The sequence below is a fragment of the Zymoseptoria tritici genome, chromosome 3, assembly GCF_000219625.1.
Source record: "Zymoseptoria tritici IPO323 chromosome 3, whole genome shotgun sequence".
Taxonomy (NCBI): domain Eukaryota; kingdom Fungi; phylum Ascomycota; class Dothideomycetes; order Mycosphaerellales; family Mycosphaerellaceae; genus Zymoseptoria; species Zymoseptoria tritici.
Window position 1 is genome coordinate 781,489 of NC_018216.1, and position 12,670 is coordinate 794,158.

Genomic DNA, 12,670 nt, shown 5'->3' on the forward strand with positions numbered 1-12,670 from the left:
TAAGAGCAGCCTGGAAGAAGGAGTCCCAGAACTGGCCGAGTGCCTTTTTGTTGATCAAGATGTGGGAGGTTGCTTTCAGCTTCTAGTTCCCCGGGGGACTCCCCGTGGGCTTGCTTTGCGGCTGAACATATAAATGGGTGCGTTTTACTGTAGTGCGCAAAGCGCCACAGAACCATAAGCACGGCTGCGAACGAGGGCTATCGCCGAACGCTGTATACCCTATATATTCAACGGGCGCGTCGAATTGCGATCCCGACATGCTCTTCGCGTTTCGCAGTCCACGACAGAATCAACGCAGCGCAATCCTTAAGTCATGTTATCTTAAAGGATCGAGTCTCTGCTTTCGAAAGGCGGTGAAGTGGAATTCCGTATTAGGTAGGAGCGGTTCTCCTTAGCGCCCTTTTCTCGTTCCCGTAACATGCAGCTTTATGCGGATTAACACATTAGCATTGCCTACAATATTAAACACGCAATCAACTTCTATTAACTAGACTTAGCTATTAGCCTAGGTCCGTCGACCTATTATATTAAAGACTATCTTATTTTATCCTTTTCCTACTTTTCCGGTCTGCCCTACTACGTAGCTTATTAGCTTCTTATACCGCCCTTATATCTCTTATATAGTTAATATAGCTACTATAATATACTCTTCGCTATATACTATTATATCCTTACTATAGCCTAGTAATAAGCTATCTTCCTACTTCTCCTATTATAATATACTTACCCCTAAGCCGTCTACTATATAGCCTCGTACCGGAGTAGTAGCTTACTAGACGGCACTATCTCTAGTAAGTACTTTCCTATTATTAAATACTAGCTATCTACTTATAACTATCTCGTTATCTATACTATCCGTTAATTTGCTTTATACTAGCTTAGAAACGCTCTAACTTAAGCTATAAGAGATAGTATATAACTATACGTTTACTAGTAAAGGCGGTTTTTATAACGTTATAGTAGGGAATATCGCACTGTTACGTGTAGTCTATATCTAGCTTAAGCTTCGTATATAGGTCGGAGGATTAGGAAGACACCGACTACTAGTACCTCCGGAAGGACCTTTAATACGAATACGAGGCCTAATAGTATAGAGCACTTAATACTACCTCTTTTGCCCCCCTACCTTTTACTCTAATTATATAGTTTACCGCCCTTTTTGCCCCTAATGCTACCCCGTACGTCTATACTACTACTATCCGCGGGAGATCGGAACCTTTAGAAGTTCCCCCCTTATATTTTAGTAGACGATATAAGACTCCTTCCTTCGCGAAAGCGGAGAAGGAGGATATATAAAGGATAGGTAGTAGTATAGAAGTACGGAGCGGCTATAACCTCGACAATAGCGCCGGTCGCCTTACGAGTACTTATAACGTATACGACGAATACCCTCCCTTAAAGAAAGGATTACGATATACCTCTGCCCCTTAGCTAGGGTAGTAGGCTTAAGTACCTAAGATTAAAGTCTAAGTTTAAAATATAAAGTACCTTAATATACAAATCGCTATATATATATTACTAGATCTACTACCGAATATACCCTAAATATACGAATATATAGATATATTCCCTATACCCTACCGAGCTATATACCCTACGCCGAGCAGCTTATCGATATAGCCTAAGAAGGAGAAGGAAGAAACCGAGGAAGCAAAAGAGTATATAAAAAAGGGATACTAACATTATATAGAGGCTCGGTATAAAGCGCTCTCGTACTAATATATATAACCGCGCTACCGGACTCGGATGTACGCCCTTAAAGCGCGACGCTATAGTAGAGAGCATATCGACTATAATAGGCACAATTTAGGGCGAAAAGAAGCCTCCTAGGCCTAAAATCGTACTACTATAGCTTTTCCTATGCCTAACTACTTACTAAGGAAGGTAGGCTAGGCGTACGGCGACCGCATTTTATCTCTTATTTAGCAGCCCGTAGTGCCCTATATACTCCGGAAAGAAGAACGAGCGAGTAAATATGCCCCCTTAAGTACCTAGAATATCGTACCGGTCGCGGTAAAAGTTATAATAGATATAATAGACATTAGAGATTATCGCTCCTATACCTATACGAGCGACTACGCTACCGAGCTTAGCTATACGCCTTTAAAACGCGACACTACTATAGAGATAATATCGACTCTAGCGGATACAAAATAGGGTAAAAACAAGCCTCCTAGGGCTAAAATCGTACTACTATAGCTTTTCCTATACCCGACTATAGCGGTTAAAGGTAGGCTAGGCGTATAGCAAACCCTATACGAGGCGCTCGTAAAGAAAAGAAAGAGAAATAGGGTAGGAAAAGAGCCCTCTAGTACCTAGAAAACTTTACCGACCGCCGTAGTAGCTATAATAGATATACTAGATATTAGAGAATACTCGGTTACGTAAGCTGTCCCGTGCTCTCGATAGAATAGCTATAAGAAACGAGACTAACTAGCTATTATAGCGTAGGCGTCGCAAATACCCTAAGAAACGTCGCCCTATCGTACCGATCGTCTAACCGCTCCTTAGTATTACTTTCCGAGGTAATAGTAGATAATATCGCTACGAACCCTATACTAGAACTAGGAAGTATATAAGCCCTGCCTAGATCTACCGACACTAGGTTCTCGGTACAAGAATGCGATATATAGTTCTTAGCTCTAGCTAGCTAAAATAGTCTAAGAGGTACGACCTTTCGAGGATGCGATGTTTCCTAGACTAAATTAGGAAGAGGGTCTAGTAAACAAATAATACCGAGCTACGGACCCTAGACGCATCCCTAGTCCTTATTTCCCTACCCTAGACTCTTCTACACTGTACGAGAAGCGATCCTACCTTATTCTCGAGTTTCTAGATACTTAGCCGTCCTACGTGCCTAGAACGTACGATTATACCCTACCCGCACTAAGGAGACTATCGAATATAGCCCTAGGCTATATATAAACGGTATAATTAGCTGTAGTGCACTACTAATAGTAATAATGTTTCCTAGACTAATAGTCTAGCAAACCCTCGAGAGCTTTAAATAGCCTACTCCCGCCGCCCCGGTATCGACGACGACTTACTAACCTTTTCCTATACGCCTTCCGAACACGTATCTATACTCCTTACTTCCTATTTCCCTATTTACGATACTAAGCTATATATCGCTATTACGATGTCTTCTAATAATACTCCTAATAACGGCCTAGACGGACTCTCCCGTCGTAGCTATCTTAATACTCCCTCGGAGATTCTCCGTAATACCCTAAGTACCGGCGAGGCTTCTAGAACTAATAGCCCTATCTAGGTACCTTCCGATGTTCGCGCCTTCCGTAATAGTAATAGGATTCTAGTAGCTCGCTTTGCGACTAATTCGACTAAAGGGTCGACTAATAAGGCTCTCCCTTAAGCCGAAGGGATTACTACTATAGCGACCTATAGTATAGTTCCTGCTCCCTAGCCTACTAATATAAACATCGCAGATCTTATTACTACCCTTACTGCGGCTACTTATAATAATAGAGCCCCTACTTACTATAATCGCGTACCCTTCCCTAAAGAGCCTAGTACTCTATTCTTTAATAGTAAGGATACCTCGACTTTCTTCTAAACTATAGCCGACTTCTTCGATTCGTACTTTAAAGGATTACGCACTCCTAATAGGGAAAGGATCCGACTTACTACTCGACACTCGGTGCTAGATGTTCGAGCTTAGCTCGAGAGTCTTTTAGGCTTCGACAGCGAAAACTACGAAGCTTTTAAGGAAGAGGCTCTTTCCTACTATTAGTACTATAATAGCTAGGTATATAAGTATAGCCTCCCTTTCCTCGAAGAGCTATACGCAAAGGAAAGAGTCTAGGATGTCTCCGGATAGAAGGATAACCTACGTTAGTACGTTATAACGTTTAAAGTAGTCTCGAAAAGGATACCTCTTAAATAGTATAATAAAGTCGCTCGATACTACCTCTTCCTTAAAGGCTTACCCTCCGAGGTAGGGCAGGAAATTATAAACAAGCTCGAAGTAGACGTCTCGAACCTAGCCTCCTATACTTAGCTTCCTCTATTATACAATACGATACTTAAGTACGTTATAAGCCGCATAGCTTACTAGGAGTTGTACGGCAAGGGTAGGAGCTAGGTTACTAGCTAGCTTGTTAACTAGACTAAGAAGAGGTATTCGAAGCTAGATGCATTAAACAATAGAGTCTAGTCGTTACGCGTACTAAAAGAGAAGCTGCCGGACATAGAGGACCTATCTAAAAAGCTTTCTAAGATAACTATTACTAAGATTAAGCGTATAAGAGCTAAGAGAAGTGCACGTATAGCTATTAATCTACCTAGAGACTTTCCGAAGTCTTATATAGCTACGCTACATACCGATAACACCCCTAATTCTCCCGAGTACTACTCGTATAATATCGCTAGACCTAGACTAGTGCTCTATTAGTCGTCTAGCAGCTCGAACCCCTTCTACTAGGAAGCCTCTAAGTATATATACTTTTATTACTTTAAACCCGGTTATAGTATTTAAGAATATAAGTATATAAACTACCTCCTAAGTGCGGGCTAGACATACTACGATAGTAAAAAGAAGTAGTATGTTAGACGAGAAGGTAATATTAATAGACGAAAGGTGTAGTTTAGGAACTAGCCGGATTAGCCTAAGCTCCGGATAATAGCTCCCGCTATCGAGAAAGTATAGGGAAGGGCTATTACTTAGCCTACCGATACGAATCTCGAGGATACTAAGAAGTACTAGCTAGCTTATAAACTACCTATAGCTACCTTTGCTCCTCGGATACGTATACCGAGTATACCTCTTAACCCGGCACTTATTTCTAGCCCTGTTCTACCGACCTTAAAATCTACACCCTCGTTACTAGCTTAACCTAGTTACCTAGGCTAAGGCTTAGGTCCCCCTATAGGACCCGCACTAGCGACGAACATAAATAGAAACTAGTATAACATCGTCGCTAGAAGTACGGTTCCTAATAATCTAGTATATATTAATAAGCGAGACCCTCGTGCCCCCTATATAAATTAGATCCGTACTAACTCTCTATCTACGAACGCTACGACTAGGCTAACGAGCACGACTAAGGGAAAGGAGCTAGCTGCTAAGCCGAGCAATAATACTAGCCGTATTATAAAGCTAAAGAAAATAGTGTCTATTAAGATCGATGTTCGCTAGATCCCTAATATAGAAGAGTATATAAAGGTAGTTAAAGAAGGCTCGTAGTCGACATAGGGCACTCTTACTAGTAATAGTACATTTAATACTAGTAACTAGCCGTAGTCCGCAAACGATAGCTAGACCTAGGAACCTACTAGAAGTATAGATCTAGATCCTACCCCTCCTTCTTAGGGCTTCGTTAACCCCCCGCTACTAAAGAAAAAGAAGAACTAGAAGCCTACTACGACTAGAAAGGGTGCGTAGAGAAGGGACATTTACCTTCGAGAGCGGCTTAATATAGAAAAAGTACTACTCGATAGGATACTAGCGCAGCCGTCTAATATCCCTATTAGGGAGCTTCTCGCTACCTCGCCTACCGTAGCTAGGGGACTTCTTAAGCGCTATGCTCGGAACTAAGAAGACTTCGTAATAGCTACTAAGGAAGCCGGGCTATCGATTATCGTTAAGGAGGACAACATTACTACTATAGTAGGGAATATCGCACTATTACGTGTAGTCTATATCTAGCTTTAGCTTCGTATATAGGTCGAAGGATTATCGAGACACCGACCTACGGAAAAACGGGACACCGACTACTAGCACCTCCGGAAGGACCTTCGATACGCATACGAGGCCTAACAGTATAGAGCACTTAATACTACCTCTTTTGCCCCCCTACCTTTTACTCTAATTATACAGTTTACCGCCCTTTTTACCCCCTATGCTACTCTATACGTCTGTACTACTACTATCCGCAGGAGATCGGAACCTTTAGAAGTTCCCCCCTTATATTTTAGTAGACGATATAAGACTCCTTCCTTCGCGAAAGCGGAGAAGGAGGATATACAAAGGATAGGTAGTAGTACAGAAGTGCGGAGCGGCTACGACCTCGATAATAGCGCCGGTCGCCTTACGAGTACTTACGACGTATACGACGAATACCCTCCCTCGAAGAAAGGATTACGATATACCTCTGCCCCTTAGCTAGGGTAGTAGGCTTAAGTACCTAAGTTTAAAGTCTAAGTTTAAAATATAAAGTACCTTAATGCATAAATCGCTATATATATATTACTAGATCTACTACCGAATACACCCTAAATATACGAACATATAGACATATTCCCTATGCCCTACCGAGCTATATACCCTACGCCGAGTAGCTCGTCGATATAGCCTAAGAAGGAGAAGGAAGAAATAGAGGGAGCAAAAGAGTATATAAAAAAGGGATACTAACATCGTATAGAGTCTCGGTATAAAGCGCTCTCGTACTAATATATATAACCGCGCTACCGGACTCGGATGTACGCCCTTAAAGCGCGACGCTATAGCGGAGAGTATATCGACTATAATAGGCGCGATTTAGGGTAAAAAGAAGCCTCCTAGGCCTAAAATCGTACTATTATAGCTTTTCCTATACCCGACTACCGCGGTTAAAGGTAAGCGAGACGAGTAGCGACTGTATTTTATCTCTTGTTTAGCGGCCCGCAGTGCCCTACATGCTCCGAAAAGAAGGAAGAGCGAGTAAATATGCCCCCTTAAGTACCTAGAATATCGCACCGGTCGCGGTAAGAGTTATAATAGACATAATAGATATTAGAGATTATCGCTCCTATACCTATACGAACGACTACGCTACCGAGCTTAGCTACACGCCTTTAAAACGCGACACTGCTACAGAGATAATATCGACTCTAGCGGATGCAAAATAGGGTAAAAACAAGCCTCCTAGGGCTAAAATCGTACAGCTATAGCTTTTCCTATACCCGACTACCTACCGAGGTAGGTAGGCTAGGCGTACAGCGCACCCTATACGTAGCGATCGTAAAGAAAGGAAAGAGAAACAGGGTAGAAAAAGAGCCCTCTAGTACCTAGAAAACTTTACCGACTACTGTAGTAGCTATAATAGACATACTAGACATTAGAGAATACTCGGTTACGTAAGCCGTCCCGTGCTCTCGATAGAATAGCTATAAGAAACGAGACTAACTAGCTATTATAGCGTAGGCGTCGCGAATACCCTAAGAAACGTCGCCCTATCGTACCGATCGTCTAACCGCTCCTCGGTACTACTTTCCGAGGTAATAGTAGATAATATCGCTACGAACCCTATACTAGAACTAGGGAGTACATAAGCCCTGCCTAGATCTACCGATACTAGGTTCTTAGTACGAGAATGCAATATGTAGTTCTCGGCTCTAGCTAGCTAGAATAGTCTAAGAGGTGCGACCTTTTGAGGATATAATATTTCCTAGACTAAATTAGGAAGAGGGTCTAGTAAACAAATAATACCGAGCTACGGACCCTAGACGTATCCCTAGTCCTTATTTCCCTACCCTAGACTCTTTTACACTATACGAGAAGCGATCCCGCCTTATTCTCGAGTTTCTAGATACTTAGCCGTCCTACGTACCCGGAACGTACGATTATACCCTACCCGTACTAAGGAGACTATCGAATATAGCCCTAGGCTATATATAAACAGTATAATTAGCTATAGTGCACTACTAGTAGTAATAATGTTTCCTAAACTAATAGTCTAGTAAACCCTCGAGAGCTTTAAATAGCCTACTCCCGCCGCCCCGGTATCGACGACGACTTACTAACCTTTTCCTATACGCCTTCTGAATACGTATCTATACTCCTTACTTCCTATTTCCCTATTTGCGATACTAATCTATATATCGCTATTACGATGTCTTCTAATAATACTCCTAACAACGGCCCGGACGGACCCTCCTGTTATAGCTATCTTAATACTCCCTTAGAGATTCTCCGTAATACCCTAAGCACCGGCGAAGCTTCCGGAACTAATAGCCCTATCTAGGTACCTTCCGATGCTCGCGCCTTCCGCGATAGTAATAGGATTCTAGTAGCTCGCTTTACGACTAATTCGACTAAAGGGTCGACTAATAAGGCTCTCCCTTAAGCTAAAGGGATTACTACTATAGCGACCTATAGTATAGTTCCCGCTCCCTAGCCTACTAATATAAATATCGCAGATCTTATTACTACCCTTACCGCGGCTACTTATAATAATAGAGCCCCTACTTACCGTAGTCGCGTACCCTTCCTTAGAGAGCCCGGTGCTCTATCCTTCGATAGTAAGGATGCCTTAACTTTCTTCTAGACTATAGCCGACTTCTTCGATTCGTACTTTAAAGGATTACGTACTCCTAATAGGGAAAGGATCCGACTTACTACTCGATACTCGGTACTAGATGTTCGAGCTTAGCTCGAGAGTCTTTTAGACTTTAATAGCGAAAACTACGAAGCTTTTAAGGAAGAGGCTCTTTCCTACTATTAATACTATAATAGCTAGGTATATAAGTATAGCCTCCCTTTCCTTAAAGAGCTATATGTAAAGGAAAGAGTCTAGGATATCTCCGGATAGAAGGATAACCTACGTTAGTACGTTATAACATTTAAAGTAGTCTCGAAAAGGATCCCTCTTAAATAGTGTAACGAAGTCGCTTAATACTACCTCTTCCTTAAAGGCTTACCTTCCGAGGTAGGGCAGGAAATTATAAACAAGCTCGAAGTAGACGTCTCGAACCTAGCCTCCTATACTTAGCTTCCTCTATTATACGATACGACACTTAAGTACGTTATAAGCCGCATAGCTTACTAGGAGTTGTACGGCAAGGGCAAGAGCTAGGTTACTAGCTAGCTTGTTAACTAGACTAAGAAGAGGTATCCGAAGCTAGATATATCGAACAATAGAGTCTAGTCGTTACGCGTACTAAAAGAGAAGCTGCCGGACATAGAGGACCTATCTAAAAAGCTTTCTAAGATAACTATTACTAAGATTAAGTATACAAGAGCTAAGAGAAGTATACGTATAGCTATTAATCTACCTAGAGACTTTCCGAAGTCTTATATAGCTACGCTACATACCGATAATACCCCTAATTCTCCCGAGTACTACTCGTATAATGTCGCTAGACCTAGACTAGTACCCTATTAGTTGTCTAGCAGCTCGAACCCCTTCTACTAGGAAGCCTCTAAGTATATATACTTTTATTACTTTAAACCCGGTTATAGTGTTTAAGAATATAAGTATATAAACTACCTCCTAAGTATAGGCTAGATATACCGCGATAGTAAAAAGAAGTAGTATATCGGACGAGAAGGTAATATTAACAGACGAAAGGTATAGTTTAGGAACTAGCCGGATTAGCCTAAGCTCCAGATAATAGCTCCCGCTATTAAAAAAGTATAGGGAAGGGCTATTACTTAGCCTGCCGATACGAATCTCGAGGATGCTAAGAAGTACTAGCTAGCTTATAAACTACCTACAGCTACCTTTGCTCCTTAGACACGTATACCGAGTACACCTCTTAACCCGGCACTTGTTCCTAGCCCTGTTCTACCGACCTTAAAATCTGCACCCTCGTTACTAGCTTAACCTAGTTACCTAGGCTAAGGCTTAGGTCCCCCTATAGGACCCGTACTAGCGACGAACATAAATAGAAACTAGTGCAATATCGTCGCTAGAAGTACGGTTCCTAATAATCTAGTATACATTAATAAGCGAGACCCTCGTGCCCCCTATGTAAATTAGATCCGTACTAACTCTCTGTCTACGAACGCTGCGACTAGGCTAACGAGCACGACTAAGGGAAAGGAGCTAACCGCTAAGCCGAGTAATAATACTAGCCGTATTATAAAGCTAAAGAAGATAGTGTCTATTAAGATTAATGCCTGTAAGATCCCTAACACGGAAGAGTATATAAAGGTAGTCGAAGAAGGCTCGTAGTCGACATAGGGCACTCTTACTAGTAATAGTGCATTTAATACTGGTAACTAGCCGTAGTCCGCAAACGATAGCTAGACCTAGGACCCTACTAGAAGTATAGATCTAGATCCTACCCCTCCTTCTTAGGGCTTCTTTGTTTTTTTTTTGTTTGTTTGTTTGTTCCATTTACGTCCTGTAGGAGTCTATGACTATGTAGGACGGCTGTCTCGCGACAGCAGTCTATCTATGTACAATCGTTGTTCTCTCGTATCTCTTAACCTTAGGGAAAGACCCGTGCCTAGGATAGTAGCTAGCTAGTATCGAAGGACTTTAAAGAAAGACAAATAAGGAAAAGTAAAAGGAGTGTAGGCTAGACGGTCTCGTCTTCGCCTCTTGCTAGGTGCTAGGACCTAGAAGCAATCTTTGTATCCGAGAGAAAGGTAGTAAGGTATTTCCGGAGTTCCTTATCTTCTACTATTTCTAGTAGAGATTGTGCTTGTCGTAGCGGTAGTAGCCTAAATACATCGTAAATAGGGCAGCTACATACGAGGTGTTCTGCTGTTTCTCGTCGTCCGCAAGGGTAGTCTAGCGTCGTTACGTATCTAAAGCGATAGAGATAGGACTTTAGGTATCCGTGTCCTAATAGGATAGTATAGAAGGCACTAGTTAAAGCGCGTCTTCCTCCTATTCTATGTTTTCCTAGCGAGCTCTATAGAAATCGACTAAGGTAGCTATTTGTATTCCTAGGTACCTTATTAATCTCCTGTTGTCTTACTATTTCGTATCGGGTTTTCCAGACGCTAAAGAGATCGTCTTTTGCGTAGTTAGCCCTCTCGTGTTCTACGAAATGCTTGTATTGTCGGAGTCGATAACAGAGTAGTTATATTTGTGTTCTCTGTCGTTTTTGCGGAAGTATCTCTCTTAAGTCCTCGTGTCGGACTTCTTGCGTATTCGAAGGCGCGCTTTAGATAGCGAGTCTTATAGGGTAGTTTTCGGGTAGCTTTGCTACGCGTAGAGAGTATAAAATTAACTGTCTCTCTAGGCGTAGATCCGGGGGGAAGAGATTTAACTCTACTTCGGTCGGGACATTTAAGGCGGTACGGAAAACGCCTAGGATCTTTCTACAAGCTTTACTTTATAGAGATACTAGAGGTTTTATACTCTTTTTCGACCGCTACTAAACCGGGGCCCCGTAGTCTGCTATTATAGTAACGCAGGCTAGGTAGATCTTTCTTAACGATATAGAAGATAGACCGCATTCGGTATTTGCTAGTCTTTCTAATCGATAGAATACTGCTTATACTTATGCCGATCTTATTGCAATATGCTCCTTAAAGGTAAGACCGGCGTCTAGCTAAATCCTAAGCTACCTTATCGCTTTCTTTGCCGGGCGAACAATATCGCCGTTTGGAAGAATTACTAGGCAATCGGACCCTTTCCCTTTCGAGAAGTGTACTAGGTCTGTCTTTGCTAGGTCGAAAGTAATCGAGTTCTTCTTTCCTAGGTCTATTAGCCTTCTTGCCTTACGTTCTAGTACCTTAGAGTTCTTCTTAAGGGACGTAGACGAGGTAGATAGTCTAATATCGTCGACGTAGGAACTAGGAGTAACTCCTTATAGCGAGAAGAATATGTCGCGCGTATAGATAAGAAAGAGGATAGGAGATATCGGGCTGCCTTGCGGAACGCCGATCTCTACGTCCTAGAATTCCTGTATCTATCCGTCGAATGCTATTCGTAGGCGTCTATTGCTTATAAACGACTAAACCTAATATATAAGGCTGTGCGGAAGCCTTAACTGGATTATTATTCTTAATAGTCGGTTCTTTGCAACGTAGTCGTATGCTCCTCTTACGTCGAGGAAGATAACCGAAGTCTTCTTTTTCTTTCTTCGATTCTCCTCGATTTCGTTCGTTAAGAGAAGCACCGTATCGATAGCCGATTTCTTCTTTCGCCCTCCTAACTACGAGTCGTGTAGAAGGGGCTTCGTCTCTACGATAATCCCTAGGCGTTTTGCGAGTATTCTCTCGCTAATCTTGCCGAGGTAGTTTAGGAGAGAGATAACTCGGTAGGCCTTAGGGACCGAATAGTCTGGTTTTCCCGGCTTTGCTAGAACTGCGCCTGTCGCAACTTTCTAGTATCGGGGGTAGTGTCCTTCGTCGAGTAGCCTACTGTATATACGTAGAAAGGTAATAGGAATAGCGCCGTACGCTTTACTAATAATAGCTTGCGTAATACCGTCTAGGCCCGGCGTTTTTCCTTTTACTATCTTCGTACTATAGGCGGTAGCGAGTTCCTCTTCGGTTAGCGTAGTCTAGCCCTAATCCCCGGCTGTATACGCTTCCTAACGGCTAGGTAGAGGTTCCTCGGTAGGAGGGCGCGGAAATAAGGCTTCGGAGAAGGCCTTACATTTCCCCTCGAAAGAATCTTCGTTGTTTATTATAGGTATCTGTCTTCGGCTGCTATTCCTAGTATAGGATATAGCTTTAAAGATAGATTTCGAGTCTTCTTTTTCGAGGAAAGCGTTCTAGTAGTTCTTCTTAGCTGTTTTAATAGCTTAGAAGTACTCGTTTCTCGCTTTCGTATACGCCTCTTTCTCGTCTAGCGTCGGCGTACGTCCGTAGGTAAAGGTCTATCTATATGTTCTAGACATTGTACGGCGTAGCGTGCGTAGCTCTCTATTCTACCAAGGTTTTGCGCAGGCGTATACTACTTTCTCTAGGATTGCTCCCCGCATCGATTCGGTAATACACGAGGTAAAGGAGTCTACGATATCGTCGAGGGAGTTCGTATAGTTAATA